Raw genomic sequence first — 16,566 nt, 5'->3', positions numbered from 1 at the left:
TCCTTCCCTCAGTTATCCCCCTTCTTCCCCCCTGATATTTTAGTCCTCAACTTGTCAAGCACTTAAGATACGGACACCCAAAAATGCATCAATGGTCTGGTAAAAATAAATGGTATCCAGTGGAGGAAAATCAAAACAAGGAATTCAAAACTAAACAGGGATGCCAACATCACTTCAAATAATTACTTAGATAGAACATGGCATTTGAACAAGGTCAGAAGCTTGAGCTGGGAAAGGAAGAGCAAAAAGGTAAGCGACGTACATCACCCTGAGAAACATAAGGCTTCGGCACTGGAGACAAACAGCCTCTCCATTTGTCTAGGATTGCTTATCTTGCCCAGAATAGACAAGGAGACTAATGAAGTCTCAGAGCCTGGAAGCTGCCCCACTGTCTGGGGCTTTATGAAGTCATCAGTCAAAAGAGTTAAAAGAAGAGAGTTGCCAGCAGTTTGGATGAGATTTCTGAATATCCTGAGTTCAGACCTAGGAAAAGCGGCGAAAAAGAAACACTGCAATAAACAAGGAAAGAACCTCAGACCAAGTTGACGGGCAGCCCCACGTTGTGTTCTGACAGTGGCTTCTTACCTGCTGGTGCCAAGGACAAAACTGCCTGCATAGCCAACCACTAGCCATGGCCCTTCTACCAATTATCACTGCCCCACTTATGCCACAGGATTAAATCATAATGACAGGGCCACAGGACTGCCACAGGAATTCAAGTACAGGTCTGTGGAGAATGTGGATTATTCCCAAAGATGAACCATATTGACAAGCCACGTTCCAAGTTACTAAACTGACTGACTGGTATTTCTCAACTGTTAGTATAGGCCTAGGTATAGAATGTAATTTCCATATATTGACTAAACTGAACTGGGATACTTGTAGGCAATTATGGTCACATTTAATAAAAATAAAATACAGAAGAACCTTCTTGAGGGCAAAAGTGGGAGAATCTCAGAGTGCCTGGGTGGCTCAGTCGGTGAAGCATCCTACTTCAGCTCAGGTCATGATCTCATGGTCGGTGAGTTCGAGCCCCGCATCGGGCTCTGTGCTGACAGCTCAGGGCCTAGAGCTTGCTTCAGATTCTGTGTCTCCCTCTCTCTCTCTGCCCCTCTCCCCAGGAGAATCTCCTGGTGGGAAGTCCAACAAGACTGAGAACTCTGACAGCAGCACTAGGTCACCTTTCCCTTGGGAGTTTCTTGCTCTTTGTCATCCCTGTGACTCTGCCACCTGTAGAAGGGATGACCCTCTTTTGTTCATCATTCTGACATAAGCATAAATACAGGACTCCTTCCTTTACTCTACTCTGTGGAGTAGACTTAATTGGTTCATTAAGTCGGACTTGGTTTAGAAGATTTAGTTCACTCACATCCAACTTAAGGTCTTCAAGGGTACTTTGTGTTTGTTGTTAGGGTGATTCCCATAGCTTATCCTAACCTCACTTCAATACAATTCAGATGCAGCAGGGACTGCTAAATGTCCATCAAATTCATGTTCTCTTATTCTAGTGACACAACTTGACTACATACCCTGGCCTCCCTTGCAGTGAAGGTTGGCCACGGGGTTGAGTCTTGACCAATAGACTGTGAAAGGAAGTGATGCACACCCCTTCCAGGACTAATTACAAACTTCTTACCCATGCACCTCCATATGTTTTTCTCTTTCTGGCTGGCTGGAGTAAAGACAACCCCCAGCACAAACCCAGAAGTTGTATATTGAAGGTAGGAGAGCCCATATGGCTTGGTGCCTGAATATCTGAGTGGAGAGGGCCTCCACCCAAACTTGTTCACCCATTCCTTAAATGAGCAAGAAAAAAACAACATAGTATTCAAACTATTGTATACTTTAAAGTCTGTCACAACCCCTAGACTACCCTAATAACACAACATAAGAAGTATGTACAACACAGCTAAGGAAACAATCAGCAAAACTAAAAGGCAACCGACAGAATGGGAGAAGATATTTGCAAAGGACATATCAGATAAAGGGTTAGTATCCAAAATCTATAAATAACTTATCAAACTCAACACCCAAAAGACAAATAATCCAGTGAAGAAATGGGCAAAAGACATGAATAGACACTTCTCCAAAGAAGACATCCAGATGGCCAACCGACACATGAAAAAAATGCTCCACATCACTCATCATCGGGGAAATACAAGTCAAAACCACAATGAGATACCACCTCACTCCTGTCAGAATGGCTAACATTAACAAGTCAGGCAACAACAGATGTTGGGGAGGATGCGGAGGAAAAGGATCTCTTTTGCATTGTTGGTGGGAATGCAAGCTGGTGCAGCCACTCTGGAAAACAGTATGGAGGTTCCTTAAAAAACTAAAATAGAACTACCCTATGACCCAGCAATTGCACTACTAGGTATTTATCCAAGGGATACAAGTATGCTGTTTTGAAGGACACATGCATCCCAATGTTTATAGCAGCACTATCAACAATGGTCAAAGTATGGAAAGAGCCCAAATGTCCATTGATGGATGAATGGATAAGGAAGATGTGGTGTGTGTGTGTATATATATATATATATATATATATATATATATATATATATACATATATGTATGTATATGTATATATATATTACATATTATATATATATATATTACAATATATACATATTGTAATACTCCATTGTGTATATGTGTGTATATGTGTGTGTGTGTGTGTGTGTGTGTGTACACACATATATACACACATATACACAATGGAGTATTACCCAGCAATCAAAAAGAATGAAATCTTGCCATTTTCAACTACGTGGATGGAACTGGAGGGTATTGTGCTAAGTGAAATTAGTCAGTCAGAGAAAGACAAATATCATATGATTTCACTCATATGAGGACTTTAAGAGACAAAACAGATGAACATAAGGGAAGGGAAACAAAAATAATATAAAAACAGGGATGGGGACAAAACAGAAGAGACTCATAAATATGGAGAACACACTGAGGGTTTTGGAGGGGTTGTGGGAGGGGGGGCTGGGCTAAATGGGTAAGGGGCACTAAGGAATCTACTCCTGAAATCATTGTTGCATTATATGCTAATTTGGATGTAAATTAAAAACAAAAAGAAAGAAAAGAAATATGTACAAGAGAATCATTTCTCAATTAAGTGATCAATTCCAAAAGTGTAAGAGGCAGCCAAGAAGAGTTGAGGAAGATGAGAAACAAGGATTCTCAAGGATTCAGCTAAGCAGATATTTCAGAACCTTAGTCAGGGGAGGGGAAGGTGGGAAAGGGGCTTCATTCTGGAGCTGTCTTCCTGTTAGGCCTAGGAGCTACCTAGGCTCAGAGCATAAAAAAGCATGAACCTTCCAAATACTGGGGAGGGTGTCTTACAAAACTGGTCCTCTTATAAATTGCTAATGGAAGGGAAAATTGGTGTTACCACTTCAGGGAGTAATTTGACAGTGCTTAGTAGAGATGAATATGTGCATAATGCCTAGGTACCAACTCTAGAGAAACTCTTGCATAGGTATTTAAAGACACCTGAACAAGATAATTTAATCCAGCACTGCTATAAGAGTCCCAGAGATAGAATTTAAAAAGGGGGGGGGGGCAGCACCTGGGTGGCTCAGTCAGTTAAGCGTCTGACTTGGGCTCAGGTCCTGATCTCACAGCCCCGTATCAGGCTCTGTGCTAACAACTCAGAGCCTGGAGTCTGCTTAGGATTCTGTGTCTCCCTCCCTTTCTGCCCCCTTCCCTGCTAGTGCTCTGTCTCTCACTCTCAAAGATAAATAAAACATTAAAAAAAAAGAGAGAGAGAGAGAGTCCCAGAGATAGAAAGAAGATGTGGAGTGGGGTGAGGGGAAGATGAGAATGGAAAGGAAGAAGAGAATGAACTAGATCTACATCAAGAATCGATATGGTGAAATCTCAAAAAACAGTATCCAGTCGGGGCGCGGGGGGAGGGGGGGAGGAGTTGTAAAGGTATGATACAGTGACCAAAGTATCTGAAGGACATAAAACAACAGTCTGTACCTTGTGTGGATTCACATATATGTAATAAAATTGGAACAATGTACATGATGAGAAAAAGAAAAGCAGCCCAAGATATTTAGGAACTGTTCTGACACATCTTAATCTCAATGTTATTACAAACTAATCCGACATTTACAGCTAAGCCATGTTGTTCTACTGATGGACATAAATGGTCCCACAGAATATCCACTTTACCCAAGTAGACCTCACAAATTACCAAATATCCCTCATCTTGCTAAATGAATGCAGACTTCCTTACCAATTACAGTGTCATACTTATCTAGGCTGTCCTCCCTATAGGTAACATTTAGTGAGACATCCAATCACAGAATTGTCCCCACATGCTGACAACACACAATCTAGAGCAATCTCCTGCTTCTTTAGACCCTTCCCCAAATTACCTAACTGAAACCTAAATCCTCATCAGTTATTTCTAACACTCTTACTGAGATATCCCTCCATTTCTTACAGTGTGTATTTTCCCTATTTTCTTTTTTAGTTGTTTGTTTTTGAGAGAGAGAGAACACAGGTAGAAGAGGGGCAGAGAGAGAGAGAGAGAGGAAGACACAGAATCCGAAGCAGGCTCCAGGCTCTGAGCTGTCAGCACAGAGCCAGACGTGGGGCTTGAACCCATGAGACATAAGATCATGACCTGAGCCGAAGTCTGACACTTAACCGACTGAGCCACCCAGGTGTCCCATGTTTTCCTTTTTTGTAATAAACCCATAATGTTCAACTACAGGTATGTCCCTGGTGGTCTTCTGCTGAAGGGCACTGACAAATGTTACACACCAGAACACTGTTGCTGTTAGAGAAAAAATGGAGGGAAGGGATGAGAGTGAAAGGGTAACTAACACTTTAGCCATCACTATGCCATTTAATTTCTTTTTTAAAAATGAAACAAATGTAGGCAAAATCGTAAGTGTGACCTTAGTGATTGATACATATTTTCTGTGATTTTGCAATGCTTCTCAAAGAGAGAAAAAGCATACACACTATTGTGGTGCTTATGGGGGAAAGTTTTGCAGATGCCATTCTGGATTCCTTAGAGCAATAATTTCCAAAATGCCACCAGGAAGACCCACGTGTGGCTCACACCATAAGAATCATCTACGCTGCTTCTTGTCAAGCCCTGGACTCAAGACTTAAACTTTCCAATTCAGCATGTCTGGTATCGGATCCGGGAACCCGTGTTTCTCAAAAGCACCCCTGGTGATCTTGAGATCTACTATAGAGGTACCGATGGATATTTAACATGCGTAATTCTCTGAGGTCCACAGGATTCTGACTTAATGATTAAATCATGCTATCACACACATTTGGAAACACAATCTTAGCGTGTCTTAGGAATCCTTCTCTAGGAGGACTAACAATACGTTCTTCCTGTCTTTCACAATAGCTTCACAAACCTGAACTTGGCCACTGTGAGGTTTAGGTGAGCAAGTAATCATTCTTACGTTCACATATGCATTTGCGCCAGCAACAAATTCTTCCTCAGTCTCTGCTTTGTGCTTAGTAATATGGGTTATCGAATAAACTAAATAGAGATGGTTTTGACTGAGTCAGTTTCATATAAGTGGGTGTGAACAAAAAACATTCATACACTTATAAGCACTCAAAGCTAAAATCAGTGGGGAAAAGTTTGAGGATAACAGGATATTAGAATAGTCTTAAAGTATTTCCCCCAACTACAAAATATCAATTACAAAGGGCAAAAAACAATTAACTTTACAGTGGAGACCACCCTGACCAAATAATGAAAGTTAGTATCACCAGTAATGAGGACATCAACATCATATACCCTCTTGATAGGATGCTCCAAGGACACAGGATCACCTCTTAGTATTCTGAAAATTAAAACCTCAATCTTATCATAAGAAAATATCAGATAAACCCGAATTAGAGGTACCTTCTACAAAGTAACTAACCAGTACTGACTGAAAGTGTCAAGGTCATGAAACATAAGGCAAAAATGAGGCACTGTCACAGACTAGAGGAAACTAAATAGTCATGACCACTAATTATATTATGTGATCCTGAATCAGATCCTAAAATAGAAAAAAGAACATTGTGGAGAAACTGGTGAAATTCTAATAAAGCCTGTAGTTTATTGTGTCAATCTTAATTGCCTAGTTTGATAAATGCACTATGGTTTATACAAGATCTTAACATTAGGGGAAGCTAGAAAGTCTCAGTGCAAAACTCTGTACTATTTTTGTAACCTTTCTCTAAGCTGAAAATTATTTCAAAAGAAAAAAAAAAAGGAATCTCCCTCAGCTCTCTTCCTTACCTGAAACCAAGAGAAGACAAAACCTAAAGACAGCATTTGCCTCCGAGTTCCCTAAATGGAGGCATCTTATTTCTCATACATTTTCCTCAGTGCCTGGAGGGTGGTGGGGGGGGGGGGGGAACACAGGACTCTTCTTTGCTCCTCACGTTACTTCAGACAATTACTTCTCCCTCCATCACTTGCAAAAAAAAAAAAAAGTATGTTCCGGTTAGTGCCCTTGACATCAGTATACCCTACGTTCTTCTCCCCTCTTTGCTATTACACACTCCAAACCTTCTGGTCCGAAGCATCTCTCATTCATCACGACCAGGCTTCCTCCCTATCTCAACTACTGTTGGAGACATGGATGTCCCGGATCTCCTCCTTGCCTTCCAGTTCCCAGGCTCCACTTTTTATTTTCTCATCTCCAACACCTCTTCAGTCTGCCTCAGCCACACTCCTAGAGTCCTACCCTAAACTCTACCGTCATGAACAAGTATCCTCCCTCCAACAGAAGAACTGACAAACACCACTCTTGGACAGAACTTTCCATCATTCCGTGTTCTTGGCACAAACATCGTCACTACAACAATTTTCTCCCCGGTTTGGGATTTCCAAGCCATCATTCCTCCCTTTTTCTCACCATCAGTTCCTACCCATCTCTATTTATTGTGCAGCTTAGAGCCCACAGTGCATTTTTACAATCTTTCCTTTACAAATGTCTTTGACTCTCTAAGATAAAGCCGACCATCTGCTTTCTCTGCATGGGCACCAGAGCAAGTGAATCAAACTTGGGGAAAAATAACCTATCAGATGTTTGGGGATGGTAGACATGGAGGAGGATGGGGGCAGGGGTGTAGACAGGCTTCACATGAAATTCATGAACACGGACATCACTCTGATCAGAGCCAACACCAACTCCTGCCTGGACTACCGCCGTAACGTTGTCTCTAGCTTCTCCATTTCCATTCTTGCCTCCTCAAATCTATTCTTGACACAGCAAGCAGTAATCACTTCTTTAAAAACAATAAAACAGCTTCTGAAGGTTTGCTCCTGTAGCTTAAATAAAACCCAAACTATGTGCCATGGCTTGCATGATCTCTCTGGCTCCTACCAATCTTGTCAACTTCATGATCTCTCTTCCCCCACTTCAACCCAAATATATCAGCTTCCTTTCCGAAAATACTGGGTGCTGCTCCCGCAGCCTAGGACCCACTTCCCTGGTTCTCAGCAGGACTCGTTCCTTTCTCATCCCTTCACTCAACTGTCATTTTCTCAGAGATGCCGGTCTCCCCTACATTCTCCCCTCCCAGTTTCAGTATTCTTGATCACTGGTAGAGATCATTATCTTCCCCTATGTTCTCTCATAGGAATTATAGTCTATTATCCTGTATACTCCTTGGTCATCTGGTTTATTATCTGAATTTCCACACTTGGTCATGGGGCTAGATTTGCTTTATTCATCATACGTGTCTAGAACCTAGTAACCTAGTATAGTGCTTGATCTATACCAGGTGCTCACAGTTGAATACATGAAAGCCCATTGCCTAATGCTAGATACTATCAATACATTTACATTTTGGCCAGTGTCAAAATAAAATTTTTTATGTTTCTCTAATCATCAGTGAGGCCAAATATTTTTATCAATTTTATATCTCTTGTCTTTGAACTGCTAGTTCAAGCCATTTGTCAATTTTTCTAGAGTTGTCTTTTTCTTACTAATTTATAAGAGTTCTTTGTGAAATTAAGCCTTTGTCCATTACTCTTGAGGCAAATATTTTCTCCTAGACTCACTTGTAATACTGTTGACTGTTGTCACCTACCACAATTTTTTCCTGCAGTCAAATCTGTATTTTTCCTTATGGCTTCTGAGTTATGTGTGTGACTTATGATTTAGGGGGTAGAATCTCCTTTCCAAAAACATTCTTCATCATATTCTAATTGTGTTGGCTCAATACAATTTGTCAAATTGTCTTTTTGACACTGATTTGAAAGGATACTTTTATCAATAGCTGAAGTCCTAAATACCAAATGCCCTTCTATTCATGGGCCTGCTTCTAGATTCTTTCACTGAATAGATTTATTATAATGCCAATAACACTTTATTACTACCATACTTTTATATTAATACACGTGATACATGGTACAACAAGCCTCTCCCAACTCCATTCAATTTCTCTCTTTCAAGTGTATCTTTTTTTTTAGTATTTTCTCTTTAAACTTGATTTATCAAATTCCACAAAAGGTCCTGTTCAGGAGAACTATCTTTATAATACTGACTTTTTTTTTTCCTTCTAGAGTTAATGGTCTACATTTATTTTCATCTTCTTTTAGGTATCTTATGTAGGATCTATCTATTCGACTCACCTGTTTTACAGTGGATGATTATTTTAAGTGGGCTTTTTCTTTAATTATATTTTTTAATGAGCTTTTGATGGTATAGAAGATAGACAAATATTTGCATATTAGCTTTAGATTCATTCATGTTAGTTGAACTGTTAGTATTAGGTCCAGTAATTTTTTGGTTGATCCCTTCGGGATGGTTTAGACGGATAATCAGAGACACTGATCTCTTTCTTTGCAATATTTAGATTATTTCTTTGTTAAAAATAGAAACAGTCTCTAGTTACAGGGCAGTAATAACAAGCATTCTCATCACCCTGTTCCAGACTTCACTGGAAAAGCTGGCTTCTTTCTTAGGATTTCAAATGAAATCTAACACCTTCCTTGAAGGTTTAGTAGAACTCACTGAAAAAACAAAAACAGAACAAAACCAAAACCCAATTGGGCTTTTTTTTTAGGTAAAAGCCAAACTGTATTTTCTCTTCCACTTCTAGTTATTACTCTATTCAGGCTTCAAGTCTAGTCATGTATATTTTCCCCAGGAAATAAATGAGGAAATCTGGGTGACAAAAAATTAACAATTAGAAGTAGGATAATTAGGAGTATTTTGCTCTTCCAGAATTCTGGTTGTACTTCCTTTCTTATCCTTGGGGCTCTTCTTTTTTTATTTTTAAGTCAGACAAGTTCAAAATCGGCCTGAAATTTTATAAGAATTTTTTTAAAAAAGCAAAAAACTAGTTTTGGGGTTAATTTACAGATGATAAATTCGTTTTCTACATCATTAAAACAAATATGGGGGGTGGGGGTGCCTCGGTGGCTCAGTCAGTTAAGCATCTGACTCTTGATTTCAGCTCGGGTCATGATCTCATGGTTCCTGAGACTGACCCCGCGTAGGGTTCTGTGCTGACAGCACGGAACCTGCTTGGGATTCCCTTTCCCTCTCTTTCTGCCCCTTCCCTACTTGCACATGTGCTCTCTCTCAAAATATATAAACATTTTAAAACTTTTTTTCCTGTATTATCCTTCCTTCTACCTATTTGTACTTATTTTATTGTTCTATTACTATGTTAATACGATGTTTAGTTTGTTTGTTTCTGTTTTTACTAAATGCTTTTAAAACTATTTTCTAAATAATTTTATAGCCACATTCTATAGATTTATATAATACAGGATACTTTAAAACTTGTATTCTTTTATCCCCAAGTAATTTGTAATTTCAGTTTTGGTTTCAATTTGTACCCTAACAGTCATTCAGAAAAGTGATTAGAAAAACATTTATGTGAATAGACATGAAATTTCTTTTTTTTGCTTATTTGAGTAATCCCTATACCCAATATGGGTCTCAAACTCCTGACCCCGAGATCAAGAGTCACATGTTCCTCCAGCTGAGCCAGCCAGACGCCCCTGACATTAACATTTCTTATTGCTTAATTTATGATTTTATTATATTTTCCTTAGGAATGGTGGTTCTCTAGGATTTGGGAGTACTGGGGGGATTTTCTGAGAAACTTTGAAACCTTAGTGAAGGCCAATTGTAGTTACGTCAATATTTGTAAAGATTTTGTATTTTCATAAACTAGGTACAGCACTTTATAACTGTCTATATAATCATACTGATTATTATTCAAATCTTCTATTCCTTATATCATTTTTTGGTTCACATGATCTGCTAATTTCAATGGAGAATTAGTTAAAAAGGAAAATTTGAGGCCCTTCGGTGGCTCAGTCAGTTAAGCGTCCAACTCTTGATTTCGGCTCAGGTCATGATTTTGCGGTTCATGAGTTCAGGCCCTGCATCGGGCCCTGTGGGCTCAGCACAGAGCCTGCTTGGGATTCTCTGTCTCCTCTCTCTCTGCCCCTCCCCCGCTTATGTTTGCTCACTCTCAAAAATAAACTTAAAAAAAAAAGAGGAGAAGGTGACAAATCCATTATCTATATTACAGAATTTAGCAGTTTGTTTTATGGGTTTCAAATTGATAAAGACCTATTATTCACATTATCTTTTGGCTGACATATTTTATCTCTATAAAATACTCTTCATCCTGTTGAATGCTTTTCACCTTGAATTTAATTTTGTCTCCTATTAACAGTGATATTAATTAATCTGCCTTCTATTGTTAGCATTTATGGTTATACTTTCCATTCCTTTATTTTTATCTCTTTTGTTTTATGCCATCTCTTAAAGTAGCAGATAGCTAGAATTTCATCTTTTTATGCCACCCGAGAGTATTTCTTTTAATAAGGAGATTTGGCGTGTATACCTTTTCTGTGATTGCTGACTTGTTCATAGTTCTTCCTCTTTTCTGCCTTATGTTACAATGATCAAATTTTCGTTGTATTCATTGTATTTCACTGTATTTTTTCACCTGTTTTTATGTTATATTTCCTATATCCCATATAATGAAACACATAAAACACAAATTAGTCTTCTATCAATATGCGGAATTCACAAGCCTTCACTCGTACAAAGAAAAAAACACTCAACGTTACTTCCTATCTCCTCTTCCTTGTGCCTCTTCTAGCACTAAAATCCTCTATATTAATTTGATCATGCTTATTCTTAATTTTTAGAAAAGAGAAAAGTCTATCACATACCTGACTATACATGTCACTATAATCTTTGTTCACAACTGTTCTAATACCTACTCCCTTCCTTTTTCTTGGATTCATTCTTTGTTTGGTTGGAGTTCATTTGGTGTTAATTTTTTTTTCCAGTAAGGATCTTAGAACTCATACAGAAGTGATAAAGTTGGCTCTGCAGCCAGCTTTTCTGAAGGGTGGAGGGGCGGTGCACACATATCCCCCCAGGTATACCAGGTCACAGCGATGAGATAACTAAGGGAAACTAGTTTATAAAAAAGACATTAGTCAACTCTCACCTTTTACTAATTATTAATTACATATTGCGAAAGCTAGAAGCTGTCCCTGACATCCAGGAGCTAGTCTAGCACTCAGAGCTAGGCCTTGGTGTTCTCCTGGTGAAAGCAATTCACACAGTATCAACATCAAAAGAGTCACCCTGGGGCTGTGATGGATATTGACAAAAATAAGACCCCCTCATTAACATGTCTGAGCAAAAAAAGATACGCGAGCCTGTCTAAACCACCAAAGTAACCAGACACCCCCAAATTCCTACCTGATTTGTGTGACAGTGCTTCTTTATCAATTACATTACAATTGCAATTAACCACTCAGGTCTTCCCTCCTTTTAAATAAAATAAAGATACCTAATCACAATCACCCCTGCCTCCTGATAACGTTCAACCCAGAATGAAGCCCCGTTTCCGCAAAGTCTCCTGCAGTCACCTGACACAGGCCCAAATCTTAGCATGTTCTGACATCTTCTTACCAAGGTGGCCCACAGTTCCCCCAAGATGCAGCTAAGAAGTTTAGAATTCATTTTATAAGCAATGGGAAATAATACCCTTTTAGAATAGGGTAGTGACATGATGAAAGCCGTGCTTCAGCAAATGAAATCCAACAAAACATGTAAGATAACTGAAAGAAAAAGACAGTTGGTGAAGACAGCAATGAAGCCATTCGAGTATGCCAGGGGATGACAAGGAGACAGAAGCCATAAGGCAAGTGGAATGTGAGGAATACCTGTCGGAAGGTGGTGGCAGTGGGAATGAAAAAGTAAATGTGTGCTGGGACATCCACAGGAAGAACGGACAGTGATAGAAATATTGATACGGTCTTAACCATCAGCATGATTTAACATTCAGTAGGCAAGGATTCTCTCAGATCAGATTTCCCATAAAATATTCAGTCTTACTCTGAACAAAATAGATAGGGGATTTTTGTATCTATAAGTTCACTTCATTAGCATAAGATAGAAAGTTATGAATAGGATGACTTTCAATTCACCTTACTTGGATTATAAAATGTGAAGTTGGATTTAAGCCTACCATATGGATAAGGGATCGATTTAGCCCTTAAGTGTCTTTTGCAAGCTCCCATGAAGGGCATTAGAAGTTTCGTGAGCACATTAGAAGGCAAACTTGGGGCCTAAGTGTGCATATTCAGCAGACCTGCCTAGATCCTCCATTCTTAGAAAACTAAAACAGATGAAGATGTGCCTCTTAGGACCTAATCACACTATTATTCAAATGGAAATAAAAGAGATGCACGGTTCCGATGGTGGAAATGAAGTAAACTTCCCAACATTTCAATCGACAGGCTGAGCTCAAGGTAGTGCTTGGCAGTTGAGGAATAGGAAGGTCCTGTTTTGGAATGAGCTTGGTTCCAAGAGCTTTTTCAACTAGTTTTTTAAAGAACTAAGCATCCCCCCCCCCATCCCATCCCCTAGAAATATTGGAAACAGTACGTAGGAGCAGAGCACTGCCTGGAAAGATCACAAAAACCCACATACCCTACAGTAAGTTTAAGTGTGGTACTAACCCAGTGTTGGGACTGGAAAGGATAGCATTCATCTACGATGAAAATCAGAGAAAGTCAACTTATTTCCTCAGTTTTTCTTTCACCTACCCTAGGCAAAATGTACATCTTGGTAGAAGGAAACAGAAGTCAACACTGGCCAAATCTTGCTCTCTGAACTGAACTTTACCCCCCCCTTAACTCCAGGGCTTATCACCCCCCACCCTAGCCAGATATTCCTGACCTTCCAACTAGATCATGCCTCTCAATGACCTATTTTCCCCAGCCCCCCTGGACCCCCAAATCTCAAGACCAAGATTTGGCTGCATCACTTATGGTCTTAGGGACTTCAGGTAATTTACTCAACCCTCCATCTGTAAAATGAGGAGGATATACCCCTCATAGGGCTGATCTGAAAGTTAGATTAAAAAATGCATATAATAGGGGCGCCTGGGTGGCTCAGTCGGTTAAGCGTCTGACTTCGGCTCAGGTCACGATCTCGCGGTCCGTGAGTTCGAGCCCCGCGTCGGGCTCTGTGCTGACGGCTCAGAGCCTGGAGCCTGTTTCAGATTCTGTGTCTCCCTCTCTCTCTGACCCTCCCCCATTCATGCTCTGTCTCTCTCTGTCTCAAAAATAAATAAACGTTAAAAAAAAATTTAAAAAGAAATAAATAAAAAATAAAAAATGCATATAATATACCTAATACTCCTGATACTCTAGAGGCTCTCAGCAATACAGCAGCTTTTATTATTATTTTGCTTATTTCAAAGAGCCAAGCATTTTGTATTTAAAAAAAAACTGTGCAAATGTATAATCTATTACATTAAATGGTTATTAGATATGAATTAACATTTCAAATGTTTGGAAGATACCCAATTGTTAGCTCTCCAGCATATCCTTAAAAGAACCTTGTTTTTTCCTAAGACCCACACACAAAATGTATCCCATTGCTCCCACCCTATGTGAGCCCCCGCCACTGGTTAAATAGGCTCAAAATTCAAACTTGTCTCTATATCTATGTAAAAAACATAATTAGAAAAACGACTAGAACTCCCCAAATCAGCTACCATTCAAATTTTTAAATGTGGAGATGTATTTACTCTGTGTTTTTAAATCACCTATATCCCAACGTCCTCCCTTTGATATTTTTTAAAAAGCACAATCAAAAGTTTATTAACTATCACCTCAAACCCTCAAATCCACCAGTAATAATGATTAATAGAAAAGGCCTTCCTGAAAAGTGCCACATTTGACTTTTTATAGGTAGTTACAGAGAGTAAAAATAATGGGGGAAACTACACCAAGGTTAGAGGCCTATTTGTGCCCTTTGCTTTTCATGCTCAAGAATCCTAGAACTAATTCTAAATTGTGAAATGAATCTGTCCCCAGCCAGAGTAGCAGACTTAATGCACCATTAATCTGGTCTGCTCTCAGCTGCCAATTGAAATAGTCACAGTCCTTCGATTTTTAAGGAAAAGACAGTACTGCAGAAGTACATTCCAGAGGTCTTTTCACAAAAGCCATCCTGTGTGCTCCATCTGCACACGCAATCTGCTTGTGTATTTCCAGCCAGCTTGCATGGGCAGATTAATGCGTACAATTAGAAAGCAACCTCACAGGCATTCAATAAACTGCCTTCATTATTACACTCAGGAGAGTCCCTTTGGATGTCAATAAAAGCCTAGTTTTCTGCCTGTTAGCTAAATAATTGACAACACTAAAAATAATCAGAAGCAAATGAACGAAGTCAGGAATAAGGTGTTAAGAAAGAGCACATTAAGATTCTCATGGTGGTGCCCCAGGATACTATCATGAGCTTTTTCTCCAGCAGCTTAGATTTATAGTCTGCTCAAGTCCATGGATGCACTCCTCTCCAACACACACACACACACACACACATACATACCACCATTCCTGGTCTGCTATTTGAACCACATATCACAGCATGCTGAAACTAGCAAGGACATGAGGTATTGACGGGTTTCAAAGAATTTTAGCTGTGTTCTATTTTGCGTTCCTTGGTTTGACAGCTTCAGGATAATGTAAATTTTTTGGTGGGGGAAGGGCGCATTGGGGAATGGAGAGCAGCCTGGTTGGTCTGGTGAAATCTTTGTGCTATTAAAATTCTAACAGTTTGGGGCGCCTGGGTGGCTCAGACGGCTGAGCGTTCAACTTCAGCTCAAGTCATGATCTCACAGTTCGTGGGTTTGAGCCCCACCTCAGGCTCTGTGCTGACAGCTCAGAGCCTGGAGCCTGCTTCACATTCTGTGTCTCCCTCTCTCTCTGCCCCTCCCCCACTCACGCTCTGTCTCACTCTGTTTCTCAAAAATAAATAATAAATGTAAAAAAAATTTAAAAAACAATCCTAACAGTTCTTCTAGGCAATTTTTGTACCATAAAACATCGATTATAAGAAGGTATGATAAAGGCTTGTTATACAGAGGGTCCATGTTTTCCAAGGAGTCCCTTTCATATTTCTAGCTATATAATGATCATTCATTTCATGAGCTATTAGTCTTTTAATTTCAAAAGTAGTTCAAAACAAAATACCCTTCAAAAAAAAAACCCCTCACATATATTTTTTATGTTTCTCAATACGCTTTAAAAATCAATTTGAGATACTTCTCATTTTTACTCAACTCCTTTTTCCTGGTTAACTGGGACTTTCATGATAAGCAGAAGAAAGAGCAAGAGTGAAATGTGCGTGTAATTGAATTCAGCTCCACTGATGGTATAGGAGGCGGCTAAGGGTAAAACTTTTTTCTTCAGAGAAAAAGGGTGATTGATTTCCAGCGTTTAGTAAAACACACCTCAAGAAGCTGGAAGACAGGGCGTCTGGGTGGCTCAATCAGTTAAGCGTCCGACTTCAGCTCGGGTCATGATCTCACAGTTCGTGAGTTTGAGCCCCGCACGGGTATCTCTGCTGCCAGAGCAGAACCTGCTTTGGATCCTTTGTCTCCCTCTCTCTGCCCCTCCCCTGTGCACACATGAGGTAGGGGGAAGGGGGGGTTCTCTCTCTCTCCCCCCCTTCCCCTCTCCCTCTTTCCACCTCTCTGTCTCTCAAAAATAAAAAATAAAACAAGCTGGACTATGAAAGAAAGGTGACTGAGTATCACAACCTCCCATGTCCTTTCAGACTCTGAGAACCTCTTATTCTCCACTTTACCATGTTTAAAACTCTCCAGAGAATGGGTTTGTTCAACTTCCTTGCCCTGTACTTAAGACCCCTCGTTGGCAAGCAGGTCTTCCCTTCTCCAGCCTAAAACTAGAATGACACGGGGATAAATACATTTGTTCTTATTGTGTCTCTAGGCTACAACTGTACCCTTATTTCCTTCAACTCCTCTGGTTGGCCTAGAAATACACTCATCCATCCTCTAAGCAATGAAGGGAAAGGCAATAATATACCCTTAATCTATTGCCTCCCTCCTGCCAGCTCTAAGACAGTTCATCCTTCCTGGTATTTAGCTTCCCACCAGCTCCCTCACTCCCATGCCTATCTTAGAAGAACAGCGGGGAAAGACACGCTATGGAATCAATGACTCAGATGAGGGCAATGCCTATATTAACTTTAAAAAGAT

At 39.8% G+C, this 16,566-nt stretch overlaps 1 protein-coding gene across 4 annotated transcripts in view; it reads right to left on the bottom strand.

The window, feature by feature from the left end:
* The window catches only part of EPSTI1 (epithelial stromal interaction 1), a 96,909-nt gene that overhangs the window by 46,553 nt on the left and 33,790 nt on the right, over positions 1-16,566 (bottom strand). The window lies entirely within an intron of this gene.

The sequence above is a fragment of the Acinonyx jubatus genome, chromosome A1, assembly GCF_027475565.1.
Source record: "Acinonyx jubatus isolate Ajub_Pintada_27869175 chromosome A1, VMU_Ajub_asm_v1.0, whole genome shotgun sequence".
NCBI classification, from domain to species: Eukaryota; Metazoa; Chordata; class Mammalia; order Carnivora; family Felidae; genus Acinonyx; species Acinonyx jubatus.
The sequence above is the reverse complement of the archived record's forward strand: the minus strand, read 5'-3'. Positions and strand labels throughout refer to the sequence as shown.